Raw genomic sequence first — 15,441 nt, 5'->3', positions numbered from 1 at the left:
ATATAAAGGCTCAGAGCCTATTATGACACGCGCAGCCAGCGTTCCATTGCCACATTCCGTCTACTGCAGGCGGGATACCTGGATGGCTGAATGTCACTGAGAAGCTCACAGAGACCGCCATAAGCAACAGTTTAAAAGAATGCCACAGACTAATCAACCAAACTTTTTGGGTTGGTTTCTCTTTTATAGTCTGCAGGCATTAAATGAAAGAAGTCAGTGTTCCAGCAGAGGGAGACAACGTTTCAGAAAAGGCATTGTAGCAAACCAAAAAAGAAATTTTAAGCGCAGCAGAGTAACCAGCTCACATACCTGTTAGCTCAGGTGAGTTTAAAAGGCTGCTGTTGATAACAAGGGCATTTGCTAAATAGATGGTGTGTGTGCAACAATATACTGAAAGGTCAATTATATTGTGCAGCTTATCTCACCACCTGTAGTTATTTAGGTGAAAGCTCCAAAATGCTTGCCTAATATGTCTGTTTATCCAAAAGGAAGTATAGAGGGAGAGCTAGATAGATAGCATTGCATTACATTACATGGCAATGCAATGCACAGTTGCTGAAGTTGAACCAAAATGAGCTTGTCATCTGGCTTCTGCAACTTTTAACATGAAAAATCCAATGAGGAGAAGAAAAGCAAAGCCAAAGAGTCCATCCCAAAATCCGACAAACAAGCCAAATGAACAAAAAGCATTGAATTCAATTCTTTCTGATTTTAGAAACTGCATTAAAGAAGGGGTGCACCGGTCCTGGAGATACTGCAATACCAGGTCAATGCGTGGAGTGGACAGAGTAAGCTCTTTTTCCATCTCCCTGTTCTAAAAATCCATTTAATATATGGTCCCCAGATAGGGGACGTATCAGATATTAAACTGATAAGAACAGATACTACACTTGATCTTAGCCAAAAGGCCGAGAAGCGATAACCAGAATTGGTTTCCGACTACGGTGCCACCCAAGGATTCTGAAAAGTCCATTTGTGGAGATGGCCACCTGGACTCCCGTTAAGAAGACATGCTGTCAACCTCTAGATCCCTCACATGCCTGCACTTTTCGGCTTGCTGCTGCTGCAATCCACGCGTTTTAGATCTGCATAACTCCACCTCTTTTAGCACAGTACCCTCAACCCCCGGCTGTTCCCACCCGCCTCAACACCGTTGGAAGGGAGGAGAACCAATTAAGGCGGGGGGGGGGGGGGTGGAACGAGCAGCTGTCTACCCTTAGCAGGAGGGTTGCTGATTAATTACCTCTCCTGCTGCTGCTGCTGGCTGTCCAGCAGCAGACTGAAGGTGGCTGCTGCTGTGCGCAGGTATATAAAGGCTCAGAGCCTATTATGACACGCGCAGCCAGCGTTCCATTGCCACATTCCGTCTACTGCAGGCGGGATACCTGGATGGCTGAATGTCACTGAGAAGCTCACAGAGACCGCCATAAGCAACAGTTTAAAAGAATGCCACAGACTAATCAACCAAACTTTTTGGGTTGGTTTCTCTTTTATAGTCTGCAGGCATTAAATGAAAGAAGTCAGTGTTCCAGCAGAGGGAGACAACGTTTCAGAAAAGGCATTGTAGCAAACCAAAAAAGAAATTTTAAGCGCAGCAGAGTAACCAGCTCACATACCTGTTAGCTCAGGTGAGTTTAAAAGGCTGCTGTTGATAACAAGGGCATTTGCTAAATAGATGGTGTGTGTGCAACAATATACTGAAAGGTCAATTATATTGTGCAGCTTATCTCACCACCTGTAGTTATTTAGGTGAAAGCTCCAAAATGCTTGCCTAATATGTCTGTTTATCCAAAAGGAAGTATAGAGGGAGAGCTAGATAGATAGCATTGCATTACATTACATGGCAATGCAATGCACAGTTGCTGAAGTTGAACCAAAATGAGCTTGTCATCTGGCTTCTGCAACTTTTAACATGAAAAATCCAATGAGGAGAAGAAAAGCAAAGCCAAAGAGTCCATCCCAAAATCCGACAAACAAGCCAAATGAACAAAAAGCATTGAATTCAATTCTTTCTGATTTTAGAAACTGCATTAAAGAAGGGGTGCACCGGTCCTGGAGATACTGCAATACCAGGTCAATGCGTGGAGTGGACAGAGCAAGCTCTTTTTCGATCTCCCTGTTCTAAAAATCCATTTAATATATGGTCCCCAGATAGGGGACGTATCAGATATTAAACTGATAAGAACAGATTTTTTTTTTTTTTTAATTTGGCTATCCCCTGCAGAGGGATAAAACCGTTTATTAAAACTTTAACAAATTACAAGCATAATTACACAAATACCAAACGTTAAAAGACAAATGAAATTTACAAAACAAAAAAATACAAAGATTTTAAATAATTAGGTTCCATTGGTCAACAAGCCATTTTTTGGAAATATGTACATTCTTCTTTTTGTCAATTAAATAATAAGTGTACATTTCACATAAACATAAACTTAAAACATCATTCACTGATAAAACATCTTGTTTAAAAATAGCAATGTTGCGCGCTTTCCAGAGAGATGACTTGGCGCAGTTCACTGTCTTCCAAGCCATTGTGTACTGGTCCATTGTGGGGCATTCCATAAGTCCGTATAGCACAGTTTTATATGTAAAGTCCTTGAGGTTTGCCACCCTTTCCAGTAGGGGGAGCAGTCTTCTCCAGAAATCCTTTGCAAAATTACATGTCCATAATAGATGTTCCACCGTTTCCTCGTCTTGGCATCCGGTTCTTGGGCAGATGGCAGACCTCACAAATCCTCTTCTGTATTGGAATGCCCGGCAAGGAAGACAGCGGTGCATGCAACTCCAAGCCAGATCTCTCTGTTCATTAAAAAGATAAAAAACGTTAATCATTTTCCAGATAGACATAGATTTGTCATCATCATATCTGTCAACATTACATATTTCCTCACTTTTACGTATTTCTTTAATTAGTTTCTTACTATTTCTTAATTCCTCTATTTTCTTAGTCCCTAAGTTAAAATCGGACACTATTTTCCTTAAAATCTCATAATGCGTCGACAAATTAAAAGCATGGGGCACAGATATATTAACTTCATACCATCCAAACTTTCTCATAAAAAATCCTGTATTAAAACGCATAAAAAAGGACCAATAGTGATTCTTAAAAAGGGCATTAAAACAGTAAACGAACAGATGGATTAAAAGAAACCTATTAAAATCTGGAAAATCTTTACCACCTTTTACTTTTGATTTCATCACGATTTCTCTTTTCAGCTTTTCCATTTTTGAGTTCCAAAAGAAGGTAAAACAGGTTTTGGTTATCTTTTTTAAAACATTAACAGGCGGGGGGAAAACCATGCTAAGATACAATAAAAGAGGTAAAATCACCATCTTTAAAACCAATACTTTACCCTCCATTGTAAGTCTCCTCATGTTCCACATACATATTTTCGTATTTACTTTCTGTGTAACAGTTTCCCAACTATTATAACCATCATTATTTTCAGTGAATGATATACCTAAAATGGAAATGGATTCGGAGACATTAATTGGTACATCACGTAAAATCATCCCCCCAACACTTAAAATGTTACACTTATTAAAATTGATTTTAAAACCAGAAGCTAGACAAAAGGATTGCACTTGATGGAGAGTGGCCGTAAGTGATGGTGCATCTGTACACAAGACCGCCACGTCATCCATGTAGCCTACAACCTTGGCCTCCAAACCACCGCTTCCAGGCAGAGGGACACCGCATATCTGTTTATTTTGGCGTATTGCACATAACATTGGTTCCAGTGCACAGATAAACAGTAGGGGGGACAGAGGGCATCCCTGTTTCACCCCTGACCGTAAAAATACCTCTTGTGTCTTAAAACCATTCACTAAAATCTTACTTGTACAATCCTTGTAAAATGCTTTAAGCGATAGTAAAAACCCTTCTGGTATGCCCATTTTCTCTAAAACTTTAAAAAGATAAAAGTGTGAGACACGGTCAAATGCTTTTTCAAAATCAATAGATAAAATCGCCATTTTCCCCTTTCTGTCTTTCACATCCTCAATACAGTCTTTCACTAAATTCAGATTGTCCCATATACTGCGCCCCGGCACCCCACACACTTGATTAGAATGAATAACTTTGCTGATGACTTCTTTTAGACGATTTGCACAAATTTTAGCCATTATTTTATAGTCACAATTTAAAAGTGTTATTGGTCTCCAGTTTTCTAATTTTGATTTATCGCCTTTTTTGTATAGGAGGGAGACTTCACCTTTCTTCCAGGAATTTAATAAAACCTTATTATTAAAAACCTCAGTAAACAAATAAAACAAATCATCTTTTAAAATATCATAAAAACATACATAAAATTCTATTGGGATGCCATCAGGACCAGGGACCTTTCCAGTTTTAAAACTTTTAATAGTTTTTAACACTTCTTGTTCCGTTAAAACTTGGGATAAAAACTCTTGGGATGCGGGATCTAAAACAGCTGTTAGTCCTTGCAGCGAATCATCCATTAATTTATTATCTATATTTTTTCCATTAAAAAGATTAGAAAAAAAAACCTAAACTTTACCCAGCATATTTTTTATATTATTCTCACCATCTATATGGTCAATTATCACTTTTTCTTTTTTATTTTTCCTAAAAAAATATCTGGAACACTTTTCATTTTCTTCTATATGTTGTACTCTAGAACGAAAAATTATCTCTTTTCCTTTTTGTTCTAGCCATTTTGAAATCTCTTCTTTTAAGTTTGAAATATCAACTTGTACATCTATCCCATTGTCTCTGAGCTTAAATAATGTTTGTAGGCGGGTATTTAAAATTCTATATTCTTCATATTTTTCTTTGGCTCTACATATACTCTTTTTAATAAAAAAGTCTTTTATTTTTACTTTCATTCTATCCCACCATACACTCATAGTCTCATTTGTTTTTTTCCCTTTTCTACATTTCCTATAAAACTCAATAAAATCTGATAAAATCTGCGGGTCGGTTAAAAGGGATACGTTCATTTTCCAGCTTTTCTTACCACATTTTTTGTTGTCATTTACTTTTATGGTAAAGGATAAAAGTTTATGGTCTGAAAATATATTAGTTAAAACTTCACATTTGGCAGGTATTGTTTTATCTGAACCAAAAATAAAATCAATCCTAGAGCTACAATTAGCATTGCTCCAAGTGAAACCGGCGTCCTCTGGGCTGTCACTATGACACTCTTTATATATGTCTATCAATTTAGCATCTTTGACTATATCATGTAGCATACCTGAGGTTTTATCGTAGTTCCTGCTTACAGAGCTGGAGCGCCGGTTTTCACCTTTTAAAACACAATTAAAATCCCCTGCTAAGATAAAAGGTTCAGAGTTATTAATAAATAATGGTAAAAGATCAAGCATTTCGGCTCTTTCATTTTTCTCTGGGGATCCATAAAAATTTAAAAACTGCCATCTAATACCATCAATAAAAGCTTTCACTAATAAAATACGACCTGGTAAAATTTCCTGAATAAAATCAATTAAAACGTTCCCTTTAAAAAGTATGGCTACACCCGCTGATCCTGCAGCATTCGATCCGGACCAGACAGATGGCCCACACTTCCACTCATCTTTATATTTTTGATATGACATTTCATGTGGGATATTACATTCTTGCAGAAAAAATACAGATGCAGTAAAACACGTAAAAAAATTAAAAAGAGCAGTTCTTCTCGTGTTAGATTTTATGCCTCTCACGTTGAGGGAAATACCTTTGAGTTCAGCCATCATTAGAAAATGTAGAAATTTTACTTAGGTAACTAAGAGCAACGGATTTACCTGTCCGATGAACCTGATCAGACCACTGGGCTTGCGCCTCCCTCCTCATCTGATAGTATCGTCACGAGAGTCTCCGTGGAGGAGGAAAGATTACCACATTTATATAAACCCGACGCTACACTGGCATAGCTCGGAGGGCTGGCTGGCAGAACCCGCTGGGTCTCCATTGGCTGGCCATGCAGTTCCTCATCAGGTGGGTCCCCGAGGGGTTCCGCCGCCCCTGTTTGACCTGTAGAAGGTCGTCCTATAGGAGGAGGTTGCGCACAAGGCAGAGCCTCTGACTCTTCAGAGGCAGCAAGATCCCGGTCCCCACCTGTAGCAGCGGAGACCGAAACCCCTGAGGGTCCAGCGTCCACGTCCCCTTCTGGAGAAGTGTCCATCTGTTCACCTCCTGCTGCCTCCTCCGAACCACCCTTTTTCTTTTTCTTAGGACCCACCTTTATCCACTCAGCGCCCTCAGCACTAGGAGACCCAGACTGGGCATGGGCTTCTGTGTCGGCCTTTTGCCGGTCCCTTTTGACCTTACCAGTAGTGCCCTTCTGCTCCTTCTCAGCCCTCCTTTTGGACTCCCGCAGGTCCTGCAGCCAGGTTTTGGGATTTGGTATTTTACCTGTCATAGACTCTGGAGACACTTCACTATTTGGTACGCCCTTATTATCTCCAGAGGCTCCAGGTTGTTGTTCCTCCTCCTGAGGGGTGGTCTGATCTTTTGGTCCTTGGTCGGACGTCTTGGACTTCCCCTTTTGCTCATCTTCCCGAAATCTGTGAGGGCAAGAAAAATAAAAGTGACCTGGAGTCTGGCAAAAACTGCATTTCTTTTCCTTAGGGCATTCTTTTGTCTCATGTTCTTCACTAGCACAATTTCTACATGATACATGACAGTTTTCTTTTGAATGACCATAGCGCCCACAATTTCTGCAATATACTGGCATCCCAGAAAAGAAGAAATCCCCATTTGTTTGCCCAATTTTGAAACGGGCAGGGGGGAGCCGTATACCACCTGGTGTATTTGGATCTCTTGTACACTTCACAAGGAATTTCCACTTAGATGTCCATATGTTATATTCGTTTAATATCTTCCCAATACATTTAACACTTTTAAAATAAATTGCTAGAAATGACATTACTTCTGGAGCAGAAACAAAGGGCGAAAATATTTTTACAATAACCAGTCTTACCTCATCCAGGACGTGCTCAACAATTTGTATCCCTTTCAAAACAGGACTATTTTCAACTTTTTTTAACTTTTCTAGTACATCTCTAAAAATACCTTCTCCGGTGAATGTGATGTCATAGTCACCTCTTCTGGGATAATCCTGGATGGAGAGAATTTCATTCCTTTGTACGCCAAGAAGGTTCCTGAGCACGTCCTGGACTACATACCCTAATTTCCTCATATCCGAGCCACCCGCCGTGAAGTGAACTCGGATAGAGTTTTTTAGCCTCGCATAAAGAGGCACGAGGTTAGGGTCAACCTCCATGGAAAAACGCAACAAGGTTGCAAATTGCAGCCGCTTGCAATCTGCGCTCCCAGTGTTCTTGCAGCGAAAAACACCTGGAAGCTGGGGGATCGCAACTCGTTACCCTGGGACTAAGCCCTCTCCCTAATAGCAGCAAGCAGGTTAAGTCCACCAAAGTGGACGATCCTGCCAGGCCAAGGAGAGGGGTACCCGAGTGCCCTTCAACCACAATCTCCTGCAATAAAGCACTTGATCGTACCCAAAAGGCCGAGAAGCGATAACCAGAATTGGTTTCCGACTACGGTGCCACCCAAGGATTCTGAAAAGTCCATTTGTGGAGATGGCCACCTGGACTCCCGTTAAGAAGACATGCTGTCAACCTCTAGATCCCTCACATGCCTGCACTTTTCGGCTTGCTGCTGCTGCAATCCACGCGTTTTAGATCTGCATAACTCCACCTCTTTTAGCACAGTACCCTCAACCCCCGGCTGTTCCCACCCGCCTCAACACCGTTGGAAGGGAGGAGAACCAATTAAGGCGGGGGGGGGGGGTGGAACGAGCAGCTGTCTACCCTTAGCAGGAGGGTTGCTGATTAATTACCTCTCCTGCTGCTGCTGCTGCTGCTGGCTGTCCAGCAGCAGACTGAAGGTGGCTGCTGCTGTGCGCAGGTATATAAAGGCTCAGAGCCTATTATGACACGCGCAGCCAGCGTTCCATTGCCACATTCCGTCTACTGCAGGCGGGATACCTGGATGGCTGAATGTCACTGAGAAGCTCACAGAGACCGCCATAAGCAACAGTTTAAAAGAATGCCACAGACTAATCAACCAAACTTTTTGGGTTGGTTTCTCTTTTATAGTCTGCAGGCATTAAATGAAAGAAGTCAGTGTTCCAGCAGAGGGAGACAACGTTTCAGAAAAGGCATTGTAGCAAACCAAAAAAGAAATTTTAAGCGCAGCAGAGTAACCAGCTCACATACCTGTTAGCTCAGGTGAGTTTAAAAGGCTGCTGTTGATAACAAGGGCATTTGCTAAATAGATGGTGTGTGTGCAACAATATACTGAAAGGTCAATTATATTGTGCAGCTTATCTCACCACCTGTAGTTATTTAGGTGAAAGCTCCAAAATGCTTGCCTAATATGTCTGTTTATCCAAAAGGAAGTATAGAGGGAGAGCTAGATAGATAGCATTGCATTACATTACATGGCAATGCAATGCACAGTTGCTGAAGTTGAACCAAAATGAGCTTGTCATCTGGCTTCTGCAACTTTTAACATGAAAAATCCAATGAGGAGAAGAAAAGCAAAGCCAAAGAGTCCATCCCAAAATCCGACAAACAAGCCAAATGAACAAAAAGCATTGAATTCAATTCTTTCTGATTTTAGAAACTGCATTAAAGAAGGGGTGCACCGGTCCTGGAGATACTGCAATACCAGGTCAATGCGTGGAGTGGACAGAGCAAGCTCTTTTTCCATCTCCCTGTTCTAAAAATCCATTTAATATATGGTCCCCAGATAGGGGACGTATCAGATATTAAACTGATAAGAACAGATACTACACTTGATCTTAGCCAAAAGGCCGAGAAGCGATAACCAGAATTGGTTTCCGACTACGGTGCCACCCAAGGATTCTGAAAAGTCCATTTGTGGAGATGGCCACCTGGACTCCCGTTAAGAAGACATGCTGTCAACCTCTAGATCCCTCACATGCCTGCACTTTTCGGCTTGCTGCTGCTGCAATCCACGCGTTTTAGATCTGCATAACTCCACCTCTTTTAGCACAGTACCCTCAACCCCCGGCTGTTCCCACCCGCCTCAACACCGTTGGAAGGGAGGAGAACCAATTAAGGCGGGGGGGGGGGGTGGAACGAGCAGCTGTCTACCCTTAGCAGGAGGGTTGCTGATTAATTACCTCTCCTGCTGCTGCTGCTGCTGCTGGCTGTCCAGCAGCAGACTGAAGGTGGCTGCTGCTGTGCGCAGGTATATAAAGGCTCAGAGCCTATTATGACACGCGCAGCCAGCGTTCCATTGCCACATTCCGTCTACTGCAGGCGGGATACCTGGATGGCTGAATGTCACTGAGAAGCTCACAGAGACCGCCATAAGCAACAGTTTAAAAGAATGCCACAGACTAATCAACCAAACTTTTTGGGTTGGTTTCTCTTTTATAGTCTGCAGGCATTAAATGAAAGAAGTCAGTGTTCCAGCAGAGGGAGACAATGTTTCAGAAAAGGCATTGTAGCAAACCAAAAAAGAAATTTTAAGCGCAGCAAAGTAACCAGCTCACATACCTGTTAGCTCAGGTGAGTTTAAAAGGCTGCTGTTGATAACAAGGGCATTTGCTAAATAGATGGTGTGTGTGCAACAATATACTGAAAGGTCAATTATATTGTGCAGCTTATCTCACCACCTGTAGTTATTTAGGTGAAAGCTCCAAAATGCTTGCCTAATATGTCTGTTTATCCAAAAGGAAGTATAGAGGGAGAGCTAGATAGATAGCATTGCATTACATTACATGGCAATGCAATGCACAGTTGCTGAAGTTGAACCAAAATGAGCTTGTCATCTGGCTTCTGCAACTTTTAACATGAAAAATCCAATGAGGAGAAGAAAAGCAAAGCCAAAGAGTCCATCCCATAATCCGACAAACAAGCCAAATGAACAAAAAGCATTGAATTCAATTCTTTCTGATTTTAGAAACTGCATTAAAGAAGGGGTGCACCGGTCCTGGAGATACTGCAATACCAGGTCAATGCGTGGAGTGGACAGAGCAAGCTCTTTTTCCATCTCCCTGTTCTAAAAATCCATTTAATATATGGTCCCCAGATAGGGGACGTATCAGATATTAAACTGATAAGAACAGATACTACACTTGATCTTAGCCAAAAGGCCGAGAAGCGATAACCAGAATTGGTTTCCGACTACGGTGCCACCCAAGGATTCTGAAAAGTCCATTTGTGGAGATGGCCACCTGGACTCCCGTTAAGAAGACATGCTGTCAACCTCTAGATCCCTCACATGCCTGCACTTTTCGGCTTGCTGCTGCTGCAATCCACGCGTTTTAGATCTGCATAACTCCACCTCTTTTAGCACAGTACCCTCAACCCCCGGCTGTTCCCACCCGCCTCAACACCGTTGGAAGGGAGGAGAACCAATTAAGGCGGGGGGGGGGGGGTGGAACGAGCAGCTGTCTACCCTTAGCAGGAGGGTTGCTGATTAATTACCTCTCCTGCTGCTGCTGCTGCTGCTGGCTGTCCAGCAGCAGACTGAAGGTGGCTGCTGCTGTGCGCAGGTATATAAAGGCTCAGAGCCTATTATGACACGCGCAGCCAGCGTTCCATTGCCACATTCCGTCTACTGCAGGCGGGATACCTGGATGGCTGAATGTCACTGAGAAGCTCACAGAGACCGCCATAAGCAACAGTTTAAAAGAATGCCACAGACTAATCAACCAAACTTTTTGGGTTGGTTTCTCTTTTATAGTCTGCAGGCATTAAATGAAAGAAGTCAGTGTTCCAGCAGAGGGAGACAACGTTTCAGAAAAGGCATTGTAGCAAACCAAAAAAGAAATTTTAAGCGCAGCAGAGTAACCAGCTCACATACCTGTTAGCTCAGGTGAGTTTAAAAGGCTGCTGTTGATAACAAGGGCATTTGCTAAATAGATGGTGTGTGTGCAACAATATACTGAAAGGTCAATTATATTGTGCAGCTTATCTCACCACCTGTAGTTATTTAGGTGAAAGCTCCAAAATGCTTGCCTAATATGTCTGTTTATCCAAAAGGAAGTATAGAGGGAGAGCTAGATAGATAGCATTGCATTACATTACATGGCAATGCAATGCACAGTTGCTGAAGTTGAACCAAAATGAGCTTGTCATCTGGCTTCTGCAACTTTTAACATGAAAAATCCAATGAGGAGAAGAAAAGCAAAGCCAAAGAGTCCATCCCAAAATCCGACAAACAAGCCAAATGAACAAAAAGCATTGAATTCAATTCTTTCTGATTTTAGAAACTGCATTAAAGAAGGGGTGCACCGGTCCTGGAGATACTGCAATACCAGGTCAATGCGTGGAGTGGACAGAGCAAGCTCTTTTTCCATCTCCCTGTTCTAAAAATCCATTTAATATATGGTCCCCAGATAGGGGACGTATCAGATATTAAACTGATAAGAACAGATACTACACTTGATCTTAGCCAAAAGGCCGAGAAGCGATAACCAGAATTGGTTTCCGACTACGGTGCCACCCAAGGATTCTGAAAAGTCCATTTGTGGAGATGGCCACCTGGACTCCCGTTAAGAAGACATGCTGTCAACCTCTAGATCCCTCACATGCCTGCACTTTTCGGCTTGCTGCTGCTGCAATCCACGCGTTTTAGATCTGCATAACTCCACCTCTTTTAGCACAGTACCCTCAACCCCCGGCTGTTCCCACCCGCCTCAACACCGTTGGAAGGGAGGAGAACCAATTAAGGCGGGGGGGGGGGGTGGAACGAGCAGCTGTCTACCCTTAGCAGGAGGGTTGCTGATTAATTACCTCTCCTGCTGCTGCTGCTGCTGCTGGCTGTCCAGCAGCAGACTGAAGGTGGCTGCTGCTGTGCGCAGGTATATAAAGGCTCAGAGCCTATTATGACACGCGCAGCCAGCGTTCCATTGCCACATTCCGTCTACTGCAGGCGGGATACCTGGATGGCTGAATGTCACTGAGAAGCTCACAGAGACCGCCATAAGCAACAGTTTAAAAGAATGCCACAGACTAATCAACCAAACTTTTTGGGTTGGTTTCTCTTTTATAGTCTGCAGGCATTAAATGAAAGAAGTCAGTGTTCCAGCAGAGGGAGACAACGTTTCAGAAAAGGCATTGTAGCAAACCAAAAAAGAAATTTTAAGCGCAGCAGAGTAACCAGCTCACATACCTGTTAGCTCAGGTGAGTTTAAAAGGCTGCTGTTGATAACAAGGGCATTTGCTAAATAGATGGTGTGTGTGCAACAATATACTGAAAGGTCAATTATATTGTGCAGCTTATCTCACCACCTGTAGTTATTTAGGTGAAAGCTCCAAAATGCTTGCCTAATATGTCTGTTTATCCAAAAGGAAGTATAGAGGGAGAGCTAGATAGATAGCATTGCATTACATTACATGGCAATGCAATGCACAGTTGCTGAAGTTGAACCAAAATGAGCTTGTCATCTGGCTTCTGCAACTTTTAACATGAAAAATCCAATGAGGAGAAGAAAAGCAAAGCCAAAGAGTCCATCCCAAAATCCGACAAACAAGCCAAATGAACAAAAAGCATTGAATTCAATTCTTTCTGATTTTAGAAACTGCATTAAAGAAGGGGTGCACCGGTCCTGGAGATACTGCAATACCAGGTCAATGCGTGGAGTGGACAGAGCAAGCTCTTTTTCCATCTCCCTGTTCTAAAAATCCATTTAATATATGGTCCCCAGATAGGGGACGTATCAGATATTAAACTGATAAGAACAGATACTACACTTGATCTTAGCCAAAAGGCCGAGAAGCGATAACCAGAATTGGTTTCCGACTACGGTGCCACCCAAGGATTCTGAAAAGTCCATTTGTGGAGATGGCCACCTGGACTCCCGTTAAGAAGACATGCTGTCAACCTCTAGATCCCTCACATGCCTGCACTTTTCGGCTTGCTGCTGCTGCAATCCACGCGTTTTAGATCTGCATAACTCCACCTCTTTTAGCACAGTACCCTCAACCCCCGGCTGTTCCCACCCGCCTCAACACCGTTGGAAGGGAGGAGAACCAATTAAGGCGGGGGGGGGGGGGTGGAACGAGCAGCTGTCTACCCTTAGCAGGAGGGTTGCTGATTAATTACCTCTCCTGCTGCTGCTGCTGCTGCTGGCTGTCCAGCAGCAGACTGAAGGTGGCTGCTGCTGTGCGCAGGTATATAAAGGCTCAGAGCCTATTATGACACGCGCAGCCAGCGTTCCATTGCCACATTCCGTCTACTGCAGGCGGGATACCTGGATGGCTGAATGTCACTGAGAAGCTCACAGAGACCGCCATAAGCAACAGTTTAAAAAAATGCCACAGACTAATCAACCAAACTTTTTGGGTTGGTTTCTCTTTTATAGTCTGCAGGCATTAAATGAAAGAAGTCAGTGTTCCAGCAGAGGGAGACAACGTTTCAGAAAAGGCATTGTAGCAAACCAAAAAAGAAATTTTAAGCGCAGCAGAGTAACCAGCTCACATACCTGTTAGCTCAGGTGAGTTTAAAAGGCTGCTGTTGATAACAAGGGCATTTGCTAAATAGATGGTGTGTGTGCAACAATATACTGAAAGGTCAATTATATTGTGCAGCTTATCTCACCACCTGTAGTTATTTAGGTGAAAGCTCCAAAATGCTTGCCTAATATGTCTGTTTATCCAAAAGGAAGTATAGAGGGAGAGCTAGATAGATAGCATTGCATTACATTACATGGCAATGCAATGCACAGTTGCTGAAGTTGAACCAAAATGAGCTTGTCATCTGGCTTCTTCAACTTTTAACATGAAAAATCCAATGAGGAGAAGAAAAGCAAAGCCAAAGAGTCCATCCCAAAATCCGACAAACAAGCCAAATGAACAAAAAGCATTGAATTCAATTCTTTCTGATTTTAGAAACTGCATTAAAGAAGGGGTGCACCGGTCCTGGAGATACTGCAATACCAGGTCAATGCGTGGAGTGGACAGAGCAAGCTCTTTTTCCATCTCCCTGTTCTAAAAATCCATTTAATATATGGTCCCCAGATAGGGGACGTATCAGATATTAAACTGATAAGAACAGATACTACACTTGATCTTAGCCAAAAGGCCGAGAAGCGATAACCAGAATTGGTTTCCGACTACGGTGCCACCCAAGGATTCTGAAAAGTCCATTTGTGGAGATGGCCACCTGGACTCCCGTTAAGAAGACATGCTGTCAACCTCTAGATCCCTCACATGCCTGCACTTTTCGGCTTGCTGCTGCTGCAATCCACGCGTTTTAGATCTGCATAACTCCACCTCTTTTAGCACAGTACCCTCAACCCCCGGCTGTTCCCACCCGCCTCAACACCGTTGGAAGGGAGGAGAACCAATTAAGGCGGGGGGGGGGTGGAACGAGCAGCTGTCTACCCTTAGCAGGAGGGTTGCTGATTAATTACCTCTCCTGCTGCTGCTGCTGCTGCTGGCTGTCCAGCAGCAGACTGAAAGTGGCTGCTGCTGTGCGCAGGTATATAAAGGCTCAGAGCCTATTATGACACGCGCAGCCAGCGTTCCATTGCCACATTCCGTCTACTGCAGGCGAGATACCTGGATGGCTGAATGTCACTGAGAAGCTCACAGAGACCGCCATAAGCAACAGTTTAAAAGAATGCCACAGACTAATCAACCAAACTTTTTGGGTTGGTTTCTCTTTTATAGTCTGCAGGCATTAAATGAAAGAAGTCAGTGTTCCAGCAGAGGGAGACAACGTTTCAGAAAAGGCATTGTAGCAAACCAAAAAAGAAATTTTAAGCGCAGCAGAGTAACCAGCTCACATACCTGTTAGCTCAGGTGAGTTTAAAAGGATGCTGTTGATAACAAGGGCATTTGCTAAATAGATGGTGTGTGTGCAACAATATACTGAAAGGTCAATTATATTGTGCAGCTTATCTCACCACCTGTAGTTATTTAGGTGAAAGCTCCAAAATGCTTGCCTAATATGTCTGTTTATCCAAAAGGAAGTATAGAGGGAGAGCTAGATAGATAGCATTGCATTACATTACATGGCAATGCAATGCACAGTTGCTGAAGTTGAACCAAAATGAGCTTGTCATCTGGCTTCTGCAACTTTTAACATGAAAAATCCAATGAGGAGAAGAAAAGCAAAGCCAAAGAGTCCATCCCAAAATCCGACAAACAAGCCAAATGAACAAAAAGCATTGAATTCAATTCTTTCTGATTTTAGAAACTGCATTAAAGAAGGGGTGCACCGGTCCTGGAGATACTGCAATACCAGGTCAATGCGTGGAGTGGACAGAGCAAGCTCTTTTTCCATCTCCCTGTTCTAAAAATCCATTTAATATATGGTCCCCAGATAGGGGACGTATCAGATATTAAACTGATAAGAACAGATACTACACTTGATCTTAGCCAAAAGGCCGAGAAGCGATAACCAGAATTGGTTTCCGACTACGGTGCCACCCAAGGATTCTGAAAAGTCCATTTGTGGAGATGGCCACC

General features: G+C 42.8%; 8 non-coding genes across 8 annotated transcripts; all 8 read right to left on the bottom strand.

The window, feature by feature from the left end:
- Positions 1-729: 729 nt before the first annotated feature.
- LOC141159963 (U2 spliceosomal RNA) lies at positions 730-920 on the bottom strand. Its single transcript, XR_012249956.1, has one exon. It is a non-coding gene; the product is annotated as a U2 spliceosomal RNA (small nuclear RNA).
- Positions 921-2,036: 1,116 nt separating this feature from the next.
- LOC141160230 (U2 spliceosomal RNA) lies at positions 2,037-2,230 on the bottom strand. The gene has a single exon (XR_012250182.1). It is a non-coding gene; the product is annotated as a U2 spliceosomal RNA (small nuclear RNA).
- Positions 2,231-8,625: 6,395 nt separating this feature from the next.
- LOC141159182 (U2 spliceosomal RNA) lies at positions 8,626-8,816 on the bottom strand. Its single transcript, XR_012249194.1, has one exon. It is a non-coding gene; the product is annotated as a U2 spliceosomal RNA (small nuclear RNA).
- Positions 8,817-9,936: 1,120 nt separating this feature from the next.
- Positions 9,937-10,127, bottom strand: LOC141159181 (U2 spliceosomal RNA). Its single transcript, XR_012249193.1, has one exon. It is a non-coding gene; the product is annotated as a U2 spliceosomal RNA (small nuclear RNA).
- Positions 10,128-11,248: 1,121 nt separating this feature from the next.
- Positions 11,249-11,439, bottom strand: LOC141159180 (U2 spliceosomal RNA). The gene has a single exon (XR_012249192.1). It is a non-coding gene; the product is annotated as a U2 spliceosomal RNA (small nuclear RNA).
- Positions 11,440-12,559: 1,120 nt separating this feature from the next.
- Positions 12,560-12,750, bottom strand: LOC141159177 (U2 spliceosomal RNA). The gene has a single exon (XR_012249190.1). It is a non-coding gene; the product is annotated as a U2 spliceosomal RNA (small nuclear RNA).
- Positions 12,751-13,871: 1,121 nt separating this feature from the next.
- LOC141159176 (U2 spliceosomal RNA) lies at positions 13,872-14,062 on the bottom strand. Its single transcript, XR_012249189.1, has one exon. It is a non-coding gene; the product is annotated as a U2 spliceosomal RNA (small nuclear RNA).
- Positions 14,063-15,180: 1,118 nt separating this feature from the next.
- LOC141159175 (U2 spliceosomal RNA) lies at positions 15,181-15,371 on the bottom strand. The gene has a single exon (XR_012249188.1). It is a non-coding gene; the product is annotated as a U2 spliceosomal RNA (small nuclear RNA).
- Between the last annotated feature and the right edge of the window lie 70 nt (positions 15,372-15,441).

This window comes from Phyllobates terribilis, unplaced genomic scaffold, assembly GCF_046119375.1.
Source record: "Phyllobates terribilis strain yellow unplaced genomic scaffold, ASM4611937v1 Scaffold_8__6_contigs__length_399053987, whole genome shotgun sequence".
NCBI classification, from domain to species: domain Eukaryota; kingdom Metazoa; phylum Chordata; class Amphibia; order Anura; family Dendrobatidae; genus Phyllobates; species Phyllobates terribilis.
The sequence above is the reverse complement of the archived record's forward strand: the minus strand, read 5'-3'. Positions and strand labels throughout refer to the sequence as shown.